At 49.8% G+C, this 19904-nt stretch overlaps 1 protein-coding gene across 2 annotated transcripts in view; it reads left to right on the forward strand.

Annotated features, from left to right (window-relative positions):
- Positions 1-19904, forward strand: part of LOC135906173 (PH and SEC7 domain-containing protein-like) — a 380272-nt gene that overhangs the window by 195035 nt on the left and 165333 nt on the right. The window lies entirely within an intron of this gene.

Consider the following 19904-nt stretch of genomic DNA (forward strand, 5'->3'; position numbering starts at 1 on the left):
ACCCCTAAAAAAGAAATAAAGAGAATACCTCTTTTCGCAAATACCGCAATTCTGTCTCTTCACCGGGATTGTCCGAAAAGACGGAACTGCGCTATCTGCCAGAGGTTTGAAATTATGTGCTGGAAATAGCGAAAGTGAAGCAAGTGGTACAATATCAGTGCTTCTGTAAGCGTAAGTTGCGCCTGTTATTAAAAGCGACCTTACAGAATGCATTGCAAGCTGTGTGAATGCCAGCACCATGAGGTTTTTTGTTTTTGTTTTTTCTTCACGGGGGACGCATTCGCCTTGCGGCCGATCGACCGGCGTTGGCCTTCATTCCTTAGACTCCCATTTTTGAATCTCAATATCTCTTTCGGAGGGTAGAACGAGTGAATTATACAGGCCATTTTGCTTTCAGTAAATATATTTTCTACGGAAACCTACAACAGTTGACCCAATTTAGCTTACTAATTCTGATGCCATTGTCTGGCTTAATAAGAAAATTTATGAATATAATAATTATTGGGCGGACGGAATATATTTACCTTACAGAGCTGAAGACTCTCTTTATCCTTGTCGTAAGTTCCATCGCCGCAGTGGCTTACCTGCTGCGTTTCGATAAAGAATGGAATCAAGAAACAAAAGCTCGTATGTTAGATTTAGAGAGAGAGAGAGATGAAGGCAGGGAAGGGTGAACCAGATATTAGTCTCCGGTTTGCTACCCTACACCGGCGCTGGGAGATGGGAATAGAAAGAGGATATAGAGGAAAGGGTTAAAACAGATGCACACACAGAGACACACACACTGTTGGATCTGGAGGACAATCCCTATTGCTGTCGCCCCAGATATTTGGACCTTGCCGTTGGGTGCGGGAGTTCGCCGAGGTTGAGGAGGACTTTGAGATGAAAACTGGAGGTTTATTTACATTATTTACAGTGAGAGTGCAAAGAAATTAATACTCATAAAGTCATTACCGGCCGGCAGCAACTGGGACGCTGTGGCCCGTGGCAAGAAGCTCGAAAGAGATCAGTGAAGGAATGCTCTCTTGCTGCTCCCGGTCTCTGGCTTTTAACCCTTTCGGTGTCTCGAAGTCACGTCACGTTCGGCCAATCGGCGAGCCCGCTCAGGTGGCGTCATTTTCGGCCAATGGTAGGCGCCCGTGCGATTGTGTCACACCCGGCGCACAGGGTCGCTCCTTGGGCCCCAATTGTCCGAGGGCTTACTTCTCTCAGTGGTATTGCCTTCCCGGTCTGCAACTTTCTTCACAAAGGCGGATGGGGGGATTGCTGCCAGGGCTTCACGGTGCATTACAGCCGTCTTGCCTCGGGACCCACGTTACCTGGAACAGTGCCAGGCTCTCGCTACACTTTCGGGAAGAGTCGAGCAGTGAATAGCTCCACCTGCGGCGCACGAGGTGGGGGACACCAACTCATTTGCACGTGCCGTGCCTCGAGAACTGGGTAGATGTGCTTCTGCGCTCTTTAATTAGCTGTGGCGCGATTCGATGTGGTCTGGTGAACTCGATGGAGGCTCAGAAAAAGGTCCCGTATCTAACAGCTCCTCCTCGCCCCGGAACTTCGGAATGGCCGGTGAAATCAATTCTCTGACCATGAGGAACGCTGAAAGAAACTGCAGGGTACTGGTGTCGAGCCTCGTTTGACGAACTTCGGGATCCTAGGCCCTGGAGAACGTACGTCAAACAAACAAAACAACACAGCGCTGCACCACGTGTAAGCGCAGGCTCTTCACCCCTGACTCGCCAAGCTATTACTCAGTCAAAATGAACCCTGATATTTTATTTCCCCATTTTTACTAAGCAGTTCCAACCACCTTTCCAAACCGCTATCCATTTTTCCCCGAATGCCGACAAGACCAGAGTGTCATTGTTGTAGTAAAAAAATGGGTCGTTCCCGTTGCAAACAAACAATGAAAACAGCCGAACATAACTTAAGTGGCCTAACTACACGAACAGCATGTTTCCAACCTATCGCAGTGGCGTACTTATCGCACGTATTGGGGCCACTGAACAGTCCGGTCAACTCTACAAGTACATAATCACTAGCGCTCTAGCTTTGTGGTCACTATTCAGAACGCGTGCTTGCGTCGAAGGGAAACCTTTCATTAGGCTTACTCACGTTTCTTCCTTTAGTCCCTACAGGCCACGTACCCTAGACAAGAACTTAATTTGCGTAACTTACGCACTCCGCAGAACCCTTTTAAAAAAAATGTGTCTCCTAATTACTAGTTCTACGCACGCTCACTAAAGAAGTCAGAATACGGCTGCCCTCAACACACACGAGCAACCCAGTCATAAATCTGCTTCCTTCCGTCCACATAGGACACGCGCTAATGGAACTAAGAACGCTTCTCAATGCAAATGATGCACTTACTGAAAACCTACGCGGTTAACCTTAGAAAATAAAAAAATGCATAAAAGAACGAAGGTTAACTATACACACGTGCGTTACCATAGGCCTAAACGATAACCTTGACCTTCAGGTTACTCACAAAAAAAGAAAGCCTATCTACTCATTAATTAACACTTCGCGAAGCTAAAGTTCTACCTAAAACCCATCTTTCAAATATCGGAGCTTCTCAAACAAAACAGAGCTCATACCTTACTTATTGAAAGGAATACTAGCTTCAAATCGCGAGTTTTCAAAATGCTAAAAAAAACACGTGTCACTTCTACGGAAGCTCTTTTGGCCTCCCGTTCCAAATGTTTACGACTGACTCATACATTTGAACCGTACTCGAGGTGGTCGCGGTTCAAAAGCTGCTCTGGCTACCAAGGAACAACAAAAGGGCTGATTCACTATCAGCTCCTTCAAGACGTTACAGTCTCCTGCCAATTTGCGATCCTGGCGCCCCTCTTTCCTCACAAACTCGAGTGACCGCGTCGCGATTCCCCACCTGGTCTCGTCCGGCCACCTTGCGCTTCTTTGTACTACACGCTGAGCTTCGAAAAGAACGACGGACCGACAAGGAACATCACTGCCCCGTGCCTTTTTTCCGCGTCCGTGCAGAACATGCTTCTCGGTCTTTTTGACCTGTAGCTCGAACGTCTTTGATGCGTCAACATCGTCAACGATGACCGCACCTTTCTTTTCCTTGCGCCCTGGCTTTTTGCCTCTGTCGCCGTCTTTGGCAGCGCTACATTAGCCACCGCATTGCGATTTTTACCGTGCTTCTTTCTGCGGCGCTTTCTCTTTGAACTCGCTTTCATGTCGCCTTCTAGCGCCTCGTGCTGGCCGGTACACATCTCGTCGGCCCGGATTGGTGTCTTACCCGCACAGTCCGAATGATCCTTAACTAGATCATCGCCCTCTTGGCTACCTAGACTGGCGGAGAGCTGCACCGATCCCTGAACAATGCAGTTGTTCTCTCTTGAGCTACGCAGTTCGCAATCCTGAGAGCTGCCCTCAAGTGCATCGTCCAGCTCGCACTTTACTTCGGCACGCAGATCTGGCTCGACATGGGTGCTCGTGTCCGTCGGGTCAACAGTACTCTGTATCTCGCAAACGACCTATATACCATGAGATGCGACGCACACGCGCGGTAACTGTGCCAATTTCTTCGCAGCTGGCCTAGCTGTCTCTACAGTCCTCTGTTGGCACAGCACCTCGTCGCTCTCACTCTGGCCTTTAACGGCGTCTGTTGCCGCTAAGGCATCGTTAGCGGCTAGTCCTTTCCGTTCACCTATGAATGTGCAGCCAATCTCACAGGCACTACTCCTCTCATTGACTTTTGGTGAAAATCCGCTAGATACTGCCTTATTCTTTTGCTCCGTACTGTCTACAGAATATTCAGACAGGCGTTGTCTTTGTTCCTTTAACTGCTGAAAATATTGTCTGTTTTTCCAATGCTGCCTTCTCTTTTTCGTACTTTTGCTCACGCTCCCGTTCTTGACGCTCACACTTAATTTTAAGTTCTTGGCGCTCACGCTTACGTTCACGACACTCACGCTCCCGTGGTTCTTGTATCACCTCCCAAGCAATCTTAATGCTTTCATTATCATTGCCACTATCTTGAATTGCCTTTATGATAGCTGGCTTTTTCATCTGTTCGTCCGCCTCAACTCCCAAATCGTCGCACACCAACAACAAGTCTAACCTCGTCAACCTTCTAAGATCCATGGTAGCTGCCCCGACTGGTGATCAGAACTGTTTTCCTTAATTAATTTGTGCAAACACACAATATGCAACAAATTCCCGATTCCTAGAACTATCAAAATAAACACAAGATTTGAAGTCTGGCGAATCAAAAAGGAAGAAAACCACACGCTCCCTTACGGTTGCAGCACCCTGCCATCTGGTTCATTGGTCCGCTACTCCCGGCTCCTCAGCACTCTCTGGCTCGAAGGCTCGCTCTTCTTCGCTGTTCCTAGTTCCTCAAGATTTCTCTCGACGAAGGCTCTCTCTTTTTCGCTGTTCCGGGTTCCTCAGGACTCTCTGGACGAAGGTTCATCCGTAGCGCTGCCACCAGTTGCTGGATCTCTTTGGTCGAAGGTTCATCCCTAGCGCTGCCACCAGTTGTTGGAGTTGAGGAGGACTTTGAGATGTAAACTGGAGGTTAATTTACATTAGTTACAGTGAGAGTACAAAGAAATTAACAGTCATAAAGTCCTTACGGGCCGGCAGCAACTCGGACGCGGCGGCTCGTGGCAAGAAGTTCGAAAGAGATCAATGAAGGAATGCTCTCTTGCTGCGCCCGGTCTCTGGCTTTTAACCCTTTCGGTGTCTCGAAGTCACCTCACGTTCGGCCAGTCGGCGAGCCCGCTCAGTTGGCGTCATTTTTGGCCAATCGGCGAGGCCGCTCAAGTGGCGTCATTTTCGGCCAATGGTCGGCGCCTGTGCGATTGTGTCACAGCCGGCGCACAGGGTCGCTCCTTGGGGCCCAATTGTCCGAGGGCTTACTTCTCTCTGCGGTATTGCCTACCCGGTCTGCAACTGTCTTCACAAATTCGGATGGGGGGATTGCTGCCAGGGCTTCACGGTGCATTACAGCCGTCTTGCCTCGGTACCCACGTTACCTGGAACAGTGCCAGGCTCTCGCTACACTTTCGGGAAGAGTCAAGCAGTGAATAGCTCCACCTGCGGCGCACGAGGTGGGGGACACCTACTCGTTTGCACGTGCCACGCCTCGGGAACGGGGTAGATGTGCTTCTGCGCTCTTTAATTAGCTGTGGCGCGATTCGATGGGGTCTGGTGAACTCGAAGGAGGCTCAGAAAAAGGTCCCGTATGTAACAACCCGCAGACATGACTTACTGTGTGTTCGCACATTCACAATAAACGGATCGATCCTAAATTCTTATGAATGGTTTCGCTTTGTTATACACTCGGGTAATTCCAATTGTAAAAACTACTCAAACGCGGGCGCTTCACTCGACTGTATAGGTCTCGCAACATTTCGCTATTTTGTTCGAGAGAGCCGTAGCGCTGCTATACGCGTGCATCTACGGTAGTACGTGATGTTAGATATGGAGCTGTTTCCTGCGTTTACTTCGAGTTCCCCAGACCACATCGGATTGCAGCACAGCTAATTGAGGAATGCAGAAGCAGGAACGCGCATTCCAGAGAAGCGGCCGAGCAAACAAGTTTAAGGCAACAAGTTCACGTGCCAACAAGTTCGCGCGCCGCCGGGATTAGCAGGTGGGCCTCCGACAATGGAGCATGAGCGCCCCCCCTCCTTCTCCAGCCTAGAAGAAGTGGATTGCCAGTCTGCGAGGCAAGACCGCAGAGAGCCGCCAGGTGCGACACCGCGACACGGGCGCCTACCATTGGCTGAAAGTGGCGTCATCGGAGCGGACTCTCCCATTGGTGAAACATGACGTGACTTACAGTGCTCGAAGGGTTTATAAGAAGCCTTCCAGAGAGACCTGAGCATTCTGGGACATTCCCTGATTCCCTGATTCACCTCTCTCGAACTTCTTGCCGCGGGCCGCAGCGTCCGAGTTGCTGCTTGCCCGTAATGTCTGTACGAATGTTACTTGTCGCTCACCTCCCTGTATAGAATGTAGAATAAATCCTCCCAAGTTTTGGGGCTTTCATCCGCGAAGTCCGTCCCCCAACCCCTACATCTGGTTGGCAGCGGTAGGATCGCCTCCGAATGCATCAGCTGGTGGCAGCGCTACGGATCAACCTTCGTCGAGAAAGATCATAAGGAACCGGGCAGAACGAAGAAGAGAGAGCCTTCGTCGAAAGAGGTCCGAAGAAACTGGGAGTAGCGAAGAAGGAGCGAGCCTTCGACCCAGGGAGTCCGGAGGAACCGGCAACAGCGGACGAATGAACCGGATGGCAGGGTGCTGTAACCGTAAGTGAGCGCGTGGTTTTTTTCCTTATGATTCGCCAGACTCAAAGGTTGTGTGTTCAATTTTGATAGTTCTGGGAATCGGGGGTTTGTTGCATTGTGTGTTTGCACAAATTAATAAGGAAAACAGTTTTGACCACCTGTCGGGGCAGCTGCCATGGATCTTAGAAGGTTGACGAGGTTAGACTTGTTGTTGGTGTGCGACGATTTGGGAGTTGAGGCGGACGAACGGATGGAAACGCCAGCTATCATAAAGGCGATTCAAGATAGTGGCAATGATGACAAAAGCATTGAGCTTGCTTGGGAGGTCATACAGGAGCCACGGGAGCGAGAGCGTCGTGTACGTTTGCGAGAGCGTCGTGAACTTAGGAGTGAGCGTCAGCGTGAAGAACGCGAGAATGAACGGAAGCATGAGCTTCAAGAACTTACTCTTAGGTGTGAGCTTCACGATCGTGAGAATCAACGTAAGCTTGAGCGTGAGCAAAAGTATGAGAGAGAGAAGGCAGCACTGATCAAAGAGATACAGTATTGTGATCAGTTATTGGCACAGAGACAACGGCTGTCTGAGAATTCTGTAGGTAGTACAGAGCGAAAGAATGAGGCAGCATCGAGCGGATTTTCGCCAGAAGCCGACGAGAAGAGTAGTGCCTGTGAGATTAGCTGCAGATTCATAAGTAAAGGGAAAAGGCTAGCTGCTAACGATGCCTTAGTGGCAACAGAGGCCGTTAAAGGCCGTAGTGAGAGCGACGAGGTGCTGTGCCAACAGATGACTGTGGAGACAGCTAGGCCAGCTGCGAACAAATTGGCACAGTTACCACGTGTGTGCGTCGCTGGTAAGTTTAGCGAGGTTGCTAGCGAGCAAAAGGGTACTGTTGACGCGACAGAAGCGAGCACCCATGTAGAGCCAGATGTGCGTGCAGAAGTGAAGTGCGAGCTGAGCGATGCAGTTGAGAGTAGTTCTCGGGATGGCGAGCTCCGTAGCTCACGAGAGAACAACTGCATTGTTCAGGGATTGGTGCGGCTCTCCGCCGGCCTAGATGGCCTAGATAAGGATGATTCAGTTGTTAATCATTCGGACTGTGCGCGTGAGACAGCGATTGATACCGACGGGCTGTGTGCCGATGCACAGCGTGAGCTGGGCAATGTAGCAGAGGGCAGTTCGCAAGAGTGCGAGTTGTCTAACTCGAGTAAAGCCTGCTGCATTGTGCCAGAGTCGGTTGAGCTGTCCGCCAGTCGAGGCAGAGAGAATGTTGATTTAAATGTAAATCACACAGACTGTGCGGGTAAGAGGCAGATCCGGGCCGACGAAATGTGTACCGGCCAGCACGAGGCACGAGAAGGCGACATGAAAGCGAGTGCAAAGAGAAAGCGCCTTAAAAAGAAGCGCGGTAAAAACCGAAAGTCGGTAATTAATGTAGCGCCGCCAAAGATGGCGAGAAACCCAAAAGGGCAGGGCGCGAGGAAGAAGGTGCGGTCGTCTAGGACGATGTTGACGCATCCAAAATGGTCGAGCCACCGGTCAAAGGGGGACCGCGAAGAATGTTCTGCGCGGACGCGGACAAAGGGCACGGGGCAGTTAAGCTCCTCGTCGTTCCGTAGTTCTTTTCATAGCTCAGCGTGCAGTTCGAAGAAACGCAAGGTGGCAGGACGAGACCAGGTGGGGAGTGGCGACGCGGTCAATCGAGTTGGTGTTGAAAGCGGGGCGCGAGGACGCAAATTGGCAGGAGACCGTAACGTCTTGGGGGAGCTGATAGTTAGTCAGCCCTTTTGTTGTCTCTCGGCAGCCAGAGTAGCTTTCAAGCCGCGACCACCGCGAGGGCGGCTCAGAGTATGAGTCAGATATAAGCGTTTGGAAAGGGAGGCGAAGAGCCCTTCCGTAGAAATGGAGTGTCTTGTTTTTTTTTATTTTGAGCATCGGAAAGTTTTTCGCGAATTGAGACTTGGATTTCTTTCAATGTGTAAGGTTTGAGCTTTGTTTATGTTTTCGTTCGAGAAGCTCGAGATTTGAAAGACGCGTTTAAAGTAAACGTGTAGTCTCGCGAGATGCTCATTAATAAGTAGATAGGCTTTTTTTTGTGTGTGAGTAACCTGAAGGTCAAGGTTATCGTTGAGAGGCCTATCGTAGCGCGCGTGTGTGTTATTTAACCTTCTTTCTTTTAAGTGTTTTTCAATTTTGTAAGGTTAAGCGCGTAGGTTTTTAGTAAGTGCATGAGTTGCACTGAGAGGCGTTCTTAGTTCCATTAGCGCGTGTCCTGTGTGGACGGAAGGAAGCAGATTTATGAGTGGGTTGCACGTGCGTATTGAGGGCAGCCGTATTCTGACTTCTCTGATAAGTACGCGTGGAACGAGTTATTAAAAGAAGCATTAGTTTAAGGGTTCTGCGGAGTGTGTAAGTCCCGCAAGTTTAATTGTTCGTTTACGTCACGTGTCCTGTAGGACTTTCAGGGAAGAAACGTGAGTAAGCGTGAATGCAAAGTTTGCCTATGACACAAGTATGCGTTCTGAATAGTGACCACAAGGCTAGTGCGCTTGTGATTACGTGCTTGTGAGGTTGACCAGATTGTTCAGTGGCACCATTACGTGCGATAAGTACGCCACTGCGATAGATTGGAAACATGCTGTTCGTGTAGTTAGGCCACTTATGTTATGTTCGGCTGTTTTCATTTGTTGTTTGCATCGTCAACGACCCTTTTGTTTTGCAACAACAATAGTACTCTGGTCTTGTCGGCATTCGAGGAGAAATGGATGGCTGTTTGGAAGGGTGGTTACAACTGTTTTGTCAAAATTGGGGAACTAAAAGATCAGGGTTGATTTTGACTCAGTAATAGCCTGGCGAGTCAGGGGTGAAGAGCCTGCGCTTACGCGTGGTGCAGCGCTGTGTTGTTTGGTTTGTTTGACGTATGTTCTCCAGGGCCCAGGATCCCGAGGGTTGTCAAACGAGGCTTGACCCCAGTACCCTGCAGCTTCTTTCAGCGTTCCTCATGGCCAGCGAATTGAGTTCACCGGCCATTCAGAACTACCGGGGCGAGGACGAGCTGTTAGATATGGAGCTGTTTCCTGCGTTTACTTCGAGTTCCCCAGACCACATCGGATTGCAGCACAGCTAATTGAGGAATGCAGAAGCAGGAACGCGCATTCCAGAGAAGCGGCCGAGCAAACAAGTTTAAGGCAACAAGTTCACGTGCCAACAAGTTCGCGCGCCGCCGGGATTAGCAGGTGGGCCTCCGACAATGGAGCATGAGCGCCCCCCCTCCTTCTCCAGCCTAGAAGAAGTGGATTGCCAGTCTGCGAGGCAAGACCGCAGAGAGCCGCCAGGTGCGACACCGCGACACGGGCGCCTACCATTGGCTGAAAGTGGCGTCATCGGAGCGGACTCTCCCATTGGTGAAACATGACGTGACTTACAGTGCTCGAAGGGTTTATAAGAAGCCTTCCAGAGAGACCTGAGCATTCTGGGACATTCCCTGATTCCCTGATTCACCTCTCTCGAACTTCTTGCCGCGGGCCGCAGCGTCCGAGTTGCTGCTTGCCCGTAATGTCTGTACGAATGTTACTTGTCGCTCACCTCCCTGTATAGAATGTAGAATAAATCCTCCCAAGTTTTGGGGCTTTCATCCCGGAGTCCGTCCTTCAACCCCTACAGTGATTAGCGTAAGTAGTGTTTGGAACGATTTTAGTTGGGCTTAAGTAAAGGTGATTGATTTAAATACCCGATCCGCACCTAAATATCCGGTTTCGGCACTGTTAAGTTTCTTCCCATCTGGTTTAAGTAATCAATACGCAATGGTGCCACAGATTTTGCTACCGCAATAATTTATTAGGCTCATTGCTCTTGCTTCAAAGTTCGATTAAACGTTCTCTCTGTTGGGCTTCCCGAGGCAAATCGCCTCATTGCATTTACAGCCTGTTCCGGCCTCGTGGCCTCCTACGATCTGCTCGTTTTCTGGTGTCCGTCCCGGCCTCACCACAAGTGGCGTTGCCTTTCTTTTACGACACTTGGTATAGCTTATGCACAACGCAGCTTGGATGCGTCCGCTCAACCGGGGAGCACGCACCGCGACGTCGTCGATCCGCAAGCGCGGTAGTCCCTGCGATGACGCGAGGTCTTCGCCGTTCCCGCGCCTCCTCGTCGATGTCTCGTGTCTTCACGCGCCGCTGGAAGCTCTCTCCCAAAGACCGTGTTCCGTCCTTGGCTCCGCCTGTAGTGCCTGCCGGACGCTTTGAGTCAGCCCGCAGTGCGCGCCTGGCTTGCGCGCGAGAACGGGCGCGCTTTGTTCCTCCGCGCGTGTGGTGTCATCGCTTTCAGCCGCTGGCGTAACTTGGTCACCGCGGGGGCTCACGTTACAGCCACCGAGCTCTCGCCTCGCCCAGTCCCGTCTTGTCGTCCTTACTCGTATTCCGTGTACTGTACTCGCTTGTGGCGAAGGCTTGCTCTGCGCGCTGATTTTCCGCACCGTATTTTGCTACTCGTGTCGCCTTGTTTTATGTGTGGAAGTCTCTGTTAGGCTTTTGCTTTTCGGAATGAGCCCGCATTGCGCTGGGTTTAGGCTCGCGACATCCAAACGTTTAACTCTCGTTTTGGAGCAGCCACGCAGGGCCTTTCTGCGCATGGCGCACACCGGAAGCATGACTCGCGAAGGGGCAACTTCGTTGTCAGCCTTCCTGTCATTTCTTTCTTTTTCCCCAGGAAACTACATGTGGTTCTTGCCAAGGCGTCGTTGGTAAACGCGTGCCTGTAAACGCGTTCACCTATATCCCCTCGCGTGCTCGTCTGTATATACACCGTTACCGTGTTGATGCAACGCGCATTTTTGTTTAGGGCGGCCTGTCGTGTGTGAAGGAATGTAGCGTTGCGAAGCGCAAATAATTTTTCTTTCTTTCTTTCTTTTTTTTTGTGGGGGGACAGATATTGTTTTTGAGTTGTGGAGTGCGCTAAGGAGCGTATACGTAAACATGGACGGTCGCACTACCAGGAAATTTAAGGCTTAGGCTCAGCAACTGCCTCTTAATTGTCAGGTTTACACGGATGAACGCCGTGGAAATTTTTCGTCGTATGAACTTTCAAAGTTACCACGTCTCACGTAAGGTAATTGGCTAGGAAGGCGTCTAACATCAAATGTACTAAGCAGGTGTGGCATGTAGTTTGAGGTGTAAAATGCGCATTTCAGCGGCGCATGGGACAGCGTGAAAATGTTTGGACACGCAATAATTGGGCGGTGAACGCGAAGCCTAAGGCAATGGTTTCTTTAGTTCTAGGATACGATGCTGCTAGGCCCTGCCTTGCTTGTGCGCGCCGGTCGTCTCCGGCTGCACTTCCCAGGCTTACCCTGCTCACGGCCCGGGTAATTGTGAACTGTGGCCCCGTGCAGATCGCTAGTTCGATTATCGAGTCAGGCTACTTCGATTCCGATGGCAAACGCGCACGTTTCTCCGGTATGGAGCGGCCGTGCTCACACACATGGCAGAAGCGTGGTTTGGTTTCCACGCTCCTTTCGCGTGTTACCCTCCCGCTTTGGGTGCTGTTATTCTGATCGCAATTCGTATTCATGTGAGCAATGAGCGTGTGCCCGCTTGCCAACTCGCCCGAATTTTTCGTAAACCTTACGAGTGTGGACTTGTTTTACTAGTATACGAGTGTGGCGTCAAGCTTTACGAAAAATGAATTCGGTTCGCGAGAATATTTATTTCTTAGATCCCCGAATTCTTCATTTGGAAGTCTTTCAGTGCATGGTGAAAGAATGCAATATGGAGTAATGGCTTAGAGCAAGTTTACACCGACAAGTTCCTGAAGCAGTCGCGGAAAAAGTCACTGTGAGCTAAAAGCAATGTGGTGCTTGTCGCTATTTCCTGTGCTAAGTTTGTTGTTGCTCTCTTGCTCTTCGTCGAAAGGTACGCCATGTTTAATAAGGTGCGTTTGTACCACTGTAAAAGCGTGTGACCAGGACAAGCTTTAAAAAAGAAAAGCATGCTATTCCCTTTATGCGTGGCCATGTGTTCTTATCGCGACGTCAGCGAGACCTGCTACTCCAGACATTGTCAAACTCCACCATATTGTCAAATTCTGTAATGGTGGCATTTGAGCCAATCAGGGACGCTGTACGCACTACTTTCGGGAAATCAGAGCTGACAAGATGGCGAATTCGACAATATGATGGAATTTGAGTGTCCAAAACTCCACCCCTGTTCTTTTTTACGGAAGCTATGGCGGACAAATCCACGCATTCGCTTTGAAGGCTGTGGGCGCCGGTAGCTGTAGGAGATAAGCAGCATGCTTGCGCTTATCAAATGCATCCTGTAGACTATAGCGTGTGTACAGTAACATTAGGAATGGTGTTGGATGGATAATAGGCGCACCGTTGAATGATATAGACTCGAAGCCGTTTGGCAAACAAAATTTTTGGCACAGACGAAGCTATCTCAACATGCACCTTACGGACCCGCAACGAGGACCGACACGCTGCTTATTTATCGCCTGACGCGTTACCTAGGCTGCCGGCGTACGCGTGCGCGCACCTCAGAAAAAAAAAAAAGTGTGGGCCCGCGCCGGGATAATGCTACGCATGGCCGTGCGAGGCGCTCGCATCCCTACATTAATAGCAATTCCGTTGACTTGATTCCATTCTTTTCTTATAATTCACCGTTCACGACCGGCTGATCCTGGTGATAACGTATTCGAAGCGCCTCTTTGACCGCTGACGAAACGCTAAAAAGAAAGAATTGTAATAGAATTGTCATATTATCCAGGGCCAGATCTCGAACCTAGTAGCTATACCTCCAGATAACGCTGGCGCACACCACAGCATCGTATGCGCACCAAACCGCGAAGCATGCCTTGTTGCGCTGTGCTCTTCCACTCAATCTATTTTTTCCAACTTGTCTTGCAATTGTCTTTTCTTTTTCTTTCATCGCTTCAGCGGTAACACAATGCTTGCCTTAAATCAAACTTTTCCGACGATGGCGCCGTAATCACAATTCGACAGCTTACGAAGCACGTAATTAACTACGGCGTGACTGTTTCCTTACGCTGGCTTCGCATAAGTTCACGCATGTCGCCCTTCGTTTGCGGAGCGTTTTCCGTGGAGCGAACGAGGCCTCTCGCCGCGGCTGTTTTACGCGCTGCGCTCGTCCCAGGTTGAGTAATTAAGACCTTGGGGAATTACTGCTAATTAATCACTTTTCTGATGGTCTCCGCACATCAGCATTCTTCTTTTCTATTCTCTCATTCTTGAGTGAGGAGAGCCGTGTCTGAATACTGCTCTCGTCTTTCTCTGCTCAACGTCATTATATACTTGGACGATAAATTGTGCTTCCGCCCACGCTATTGAATTACGTGCCGTCCCTCGACGTTTGCCATCTTCAAAAACGATCTTGTTCTAATAAATGTCTTCCCCTTTTTCCCCTGCCGTCATTGCGTCGCTTACTCCTTAACAATTTTTTTAGAATGAGTGTTTCTTTTTTTTAGTGTATTTGTTTTTTCTGCCTTGCGTTATGTTCCTGTTTTGTCGGTATATGCTGCGTTTTATCGCGGACCTGCACCTTCGTTGTTAACTTAGACCATCTAATGCGGTTCTTGGCGGTCTCGTTTGTTATGGCTATCCTACATCTGTAAGGCCGAGCATGCGTCATTGAAAGTGTCCCTGAAACGGCTTGGAGAAATTTTGTAGACGCGTAGAGGTTACAGCTACAGTAAAATTTAGCGCCACAATTGAAGTGAATCATCTCATATTAAGAGAGCTACAGGCGATCGCAAGTTACCCTCCTCCCTAGGCATACTTTTTCTCCTCAACTTGTTCGCCGAGGGATCGGGGCTATGCTCCGCCTTCAGTGCCTCTGCATCATGATGGTACATCGTGTCGTCTGCTTCCAGTTGTCTTGGAGCCAGCGCCCGAAGCCTCTCCAACCTCTGCGCTAGCCGCCTGGCCATCGATCCCCCGCGAGAGCTGTCCAAGCAGCGTGCGTTGTGTTGCGAGCGTTCTGTCGCAGCGTCGAGTGTGTCCGGCGTTCCGGTAACCGCAGCCGGGCTGGGCGTTTTGACGGATGGGCGGAGGTGTAAACTAAAGCCCCTCCGTTCTACTACTGCTGTGAAGTGGCTTAGCGTAAACGTGAGTAGCCTGGACGGTGCAGCCACCTGGTGGCGTATAGCTTAACCAGCCACACACAAAGCTACTATTTCTGTAACCAAGTGTCAAACATTTAAATAGACATTGTGTTCATGATTAGGCTCCTACCGAAAATTTACATCAGCAGCAAAGTAGAATACACTTGGTTACTGCTATATTAGCTATTGTGTTTCTATGGTTGAGCTCTGTGCCACCAGGTGGCTGCACCGTGCAGACCGTTCACGCTTGGGCCTCCGCTCATCCGGTGAAACGCCCACGCCCAGTCCTCTTGCGCATGCGTTTACGTGAATACCGGACACGCTAAAGCTCTCTATTATGGTAGTAATCCTCCTGTGTGAAGTGACGGCTGCAAACGCGTACATGCTGGCGCCGAACGGATACCCACAGCCCGTGCACTGTAGCCGCACCACTCGTATGTTGTCTTGCAGACGGACACGATGTCGCAGCTTGACATGTTGGCGATCGCTAGATTTTCAGCCCACAGCGTCAAGGGGGAACCATGTAGCTCGCGAAAAGAAAGCTCGAAGCCAGCATGCACTGACTGCGCAGCTCAGGTCAACACGGAGAACGTTGTAACTTAAGCAAACGACATAATTGCTGTGCGCCGGAAATGCTTGAATGTAGTGATAAATTGTCATAGGGTGTTCTCTTTCTGTTACCCTTCTTTTTTATAGAAACAAATTAACCAACATAACTATTACGAAGAATGTTTGTTCACCATAAATTATTGATGACTCTACCTGGGTAACCAATCAGGTAGCTCGCCCAACTGACGTCATATAGGCAACATGCGTCAGCTGGGGTGGGCGGCTGAAAAATCAGGCGCGTGGCGCCTCTGCTATCGGTAGCGAAGTACATTTTTGAAACCTTATAATAAATTACACTGTTTACGCGGAGCGCTTAAATGTCACTTAATGATCAGAGCGACCTACCCTAAAGCCTCAGTACTTTTATGCAAAATCGTCAGAATCGTTCTAGGGTCCCTTTAAGCATACGTACCTGTAAGGCCGGGAATGACTGGCAGCATTGACCAATTGTGCTCTCTCAGAAAAGACAGACCAACTGAAGTAAATGACCGAATGACCCAGCTCTCGCTCTACACAGGTTGAAGGAGAGCTGACCGCAAAACCGATTGCCCGATCCCTCCCCCCCCTCCGCTTCAAGTAACAGCGCCGTAGTGTCCAGTGCCATTGGCCCCTCTTGGCGACTATAGGGGTGAAAGAAAGGTTAGTGCACTCTAGCATCGACATGCCTCCGTCGGAATGCGAGAGCCTCGAGCAGAGAAAGGGGAAGTCCAGTTAGACAACCAGCGCTAGCAGCGAGAGAGAGCACTACTCCATCCGTGCCGCGCTATACTGCTTCCTCCTTTTCGAGCACTCGCTGGCCGTCATGACCGTAACGACGCAGAGGTAGAACGGTGAGACTCCGTACTACGTACAGCGTCCTGGGCTCTAACACCTAGCAATGTGTAGATAGTTCGCCTGTAAATAGAGTTTGTCATACTTATTCAGCGTTTCCAGTCTGCTACTTCGCCCCTGCTGTTACGATCGGCCAGCGGGGCAGTGAACCAAAGTGTGTGAACCCTCGCTTTTCGACGACTCTGAACGTTCCGATCTGACAAAGGGGGTTTTAAGCAGCCGTTTCCGGCTACTGGGGTTGCTTCGTTTTTCAGTCATGCTAGACTGATTGCGCGACAGCCTCCTCAAATATGGACAGTTTTCAGTGACGCAAAATCGGCTCTTCAACCACTTAGAGTGGTGTTGAAAGAAAGTGCTTACAGAGTGTTGGCTCTTCAAACTGCCGAGCTCTACACTTTAGCGCAAGAAAACGGCCACCACATCACATTTCAGTGGATTCCCAGTCACTGTGGTATACAGGGAAACGAACTGGCCGACGCCAAAGCGAAGAAAGCACTCGAAGAACGAGAGTCACTGCTTTCAATTCCTTTTTCAAGAGCGTACGCCAACTGTCTCCTCTCCAGTGTCATACGAAAATTGACAGCAAAGCACTGGGACAATCCGGATAATCGCCACAGACGACTCCAGAGATTGGACCCTACCATGAATTTTAGGCTACCACCGAAAATTCAACGAAGCTGTGCCAGTCTTCTGCACAGACTAAGGCTGGAGGTAGCGTTTACGCGCGAATACGTGCACCTCATGCGACGCACCGAGTCTCCACACTGTGAGGTTTGCAATGTGAATGAGACTATAGGTCATGTGCTTTGTGACTGCCCTAAGTACGTGGAAGAGCGTGATAGGTTGGTCAAGGACCTTACGCGTCTCGACAGCGCACCGTTGTCGGAGGACGTTATTTTAGGCCCTTGGCCAGATGCTCAGTCGAGTTTCATGGTCATCAAGGCATTACTGAACTTTTTAAATTTACGGGCCTGGATTGCAGACTTTGAGCATGCCAAATTGCTTGCCATATGTTCTACATCTTCCTTCTATCGTCATCGTCACCCATCATGCACCTCTTTCTTCCCTCTTTCTCTCCCTCTTCCCCTCCCTCTTCCCCTTCCCCCAATGCCGAGTAGCTGGCTAGAGGACTATACCTCAGGCCGATCTCTCGGCATTTCGTGTCATTAAACTTTTTTCTCTCTCTCTCTAGACTGATGAAATGTAACGTTCTCCACCCTTCGTGTAGATATTGTAAAAAAATCCCATTTCTCATTCTCCATGAGAACGCGTTCCTCCCTTGAACAACGTCCGTAGCCTGGATGAGTCGGACGACGGCATGGGCTAGCGACCCCTTTTCATACGCCCGACCCCAACTCTTACACCGCCGAGCGATATCACAGAAACCTCGTCTCTCAACACCAGGGGAAAAGAAACGTAACTGCATCTCTCAGGTCTTCGCGTCTCATATGAAACTTTGGCCATCTTGGTCGAGGAGGCAGTCCACGCTCGTCGCAGCGACGGCCTTTGTGACAGCGGCGTGACTCTCGCATCTTCCAGCTCTTGTACCGCAAAAAAATAGCGAGCACCAGGAATCGAGCGTCTCTCGAATGAATGTTCTCGAGGTTAGCTAAGCGCCGACCCGTTCGTTCGGTGATTTACGTACCTGCATGTGTATACATGAGCTGTTTCTTTTTCTCTTTTTTCTCGTGGGGGGTTCCAGGCGCTCATATGCGTCGGTGCGCGCATGCTTTGGCAGCATTTGCATGCGAAACTTGTCCCTCTGCGGCATGCGTTCGCGAGTGAGAAGCCAACGCCCATCGTGGTGCTCTATAAATCATTGTGGAAGATGCTGGGAAGGGCTTGATTCGTGCACCCTTTGCTGTTTCGCCTCTCGCACGAGGTGTCGTCGCGCTCTTTGAAAGTTTTCTTTTTCTCTTCGTACATTGCAGAGCTTTATTTCCCAATCGTATCGTCGTAATGGCCGACGTAGACTGCGAAAGTGCCTAGTCATTAACATGCGGCTGTTCTCGTGTGGCCAGTTTTTAGGCGCCTAAGGCTGGGATTTCCCTTATGCGAGCATTTCTTCTTATTCGACGGCTAGCTAACCTCATTCATTTTTCAAGCTTCTTATTTCTCTATACTGTAAACCTTTTACTACCTTTTAGGGGATTTCGAGCACCAAAAACACCATTTTGCCGTGCAGAAACTAGTAAAAATGTGGGTGTAAGGGTGTTTTGATTACCGAAACAAGCTTTTCGTTTCTGTGTCTATTGTTCACTGAAAACACATTTTTTGTGCCAAGAGTATTATGGGGCTGTCACAATACTTCTTGTACTTGTCAGAATACTTCATGTCGCCAGTGTGCTGATGATTTAACTGGCTATTCGAAAGGTATTCAATATAGTGCGATTTCGTATTATCAGCTCGGTGTGGTTTTGAGGCGCCTATCAGCTGACTATATCTAGAATGAGTCGGGTTTCGCACGCTGTCAGGATTGGGGGCTCAATCCCATCGTCCGTGGTCCTTTGCCAAGATTGGAGTACGGCATGAATTCGAAGGTAGCTGGCCCATGCCGTCGTCCAACTTATTTACGCTGAGATCGTTGATGAAGTGAAGAACTGTTTCTCATCGAGAACGAGGAAAAGGGTTTATTTACAGAAACTAAATCAGTCTAACATGACTGCTTGAGAAAAAGAGTATTAGTCCAACAGGACTGCATGAGAGAAGTGACTCAGTCTAACATGACTGCTCAAGAGAAGTGTCCTCAGCATTCGCACAACCACAGTTTTTATACACTCGATCCGCCGGTCCTACGACGCGGCGACTGTTCGTTTACTCATCACCAACTCGCCGCTGCTCTGCAGGTCAGTTTACAGACACAAAGGCAACCGCGCTCTGATGCCCGACGACGGCGTTGGCGGGTGCCGTTCCGGGAACTATCGGCGCCGATCGAGGGTCGCTCGTTGTTCCGTGCTAGGCCGAAGCGTGAGACGCACCAAAATACGTCGTCCCCACGGCAGCTTGTCCATGCGTGTCAAATCGGCTCCGCGTTGGGGAACTCCGGAATCATTGTTCACACACGCCGAACTAGTCCCGTCACAATGTCGATGGGGCGGGTGGAAGGCGGCGGATTCCAGCGCAAAGGCCGCTTCTTTGAACGCCTCCCAGCTGCAGCGACGGAGAGGGAGAGGTGCGCGTCGTGTCGCCCTGTCGTAACTGTGTGGCAATCTTGTTTCGCAGTTCGCCATTCTTGACAACGCTAAATGGATATGTTTCGCAGTGTACTGACATTGCAAAACTCGGTTGTTTTCCTCATGGACGCCTGTTGACCGGGCTTCTCGGTTGTTGCCCGGTAGGGTACTAATCCTGCAGCATGAGGTCGTCATAGATCTGAACTAATCTTTGTTCGAATGGACTTTCGTGTCGCACGCCGAATGTTCTTGTACTTATGGATGAATTTAAAAAAAACTTATTTCTAGACTGCATACAATCAGAAGCTATAGAAATATTTTATTCAGTAGGAATATGCGAGCACGCGTAGATCTAATTTTGTTTGTGCACGTGGGTCAATCCTTTATGACGAACTTTCATTCCGATAGGGCTACGCCCCCCGTGTATGGTGATACGCTCGCGATTTCTACGTTGGAGTGCTTTTTAGCTTTGCTGTTTTTGCGAGAATCAATCTTTATAAGCCGGCCAGGTCATCCTCGGGGTTCGTGGTGCCATCGACGCCATTATGGCCTGGTAATTCCGCCCTTAAATCGCTCCACTCGGCTCGAATAGCTGCCTTCCGAGATAAAAAAAATATCGCAGAAGGCAACGCACTCGGACGGTGCACCAGTTTACCATGCAGGGGATGCTGCAGTCGCCATGTATGACAGGATTATTCACTTCCTCAGTGCTCACTTTTCGTGCCATGGCTCAGCGCTCTGGGACAAAACTTTATTGTAGGCGGTAAGAGAAGTAATATAACACATAATTTTTGTGGCGCGATAAATAGAGTATCTATACTGGTATCTGTGTTCAATTGCTTTGCAAAACGTGATTCAAGAGATCCAGTCCCCATAATTGGCAGCATGGCCTCTGGCACCAGT

Source organism: Dermacentor albipictus, chromosome 1 (genome assembly GCF_038994185.2).
Source record: "Dermacentor albipictus isolate Rhodes 1998 colony chromosome 1, USDA_Dalb.pri_finalv2, whole genome shotgun sequence".
Classification (NCBI taxonomy): domain Eukaryota; kingdom Metazoa; phylum Arthropoda; class Arachnida; order Ixodida; family Ixodidae; genus Dermacentor; species Dermacentor albipictus.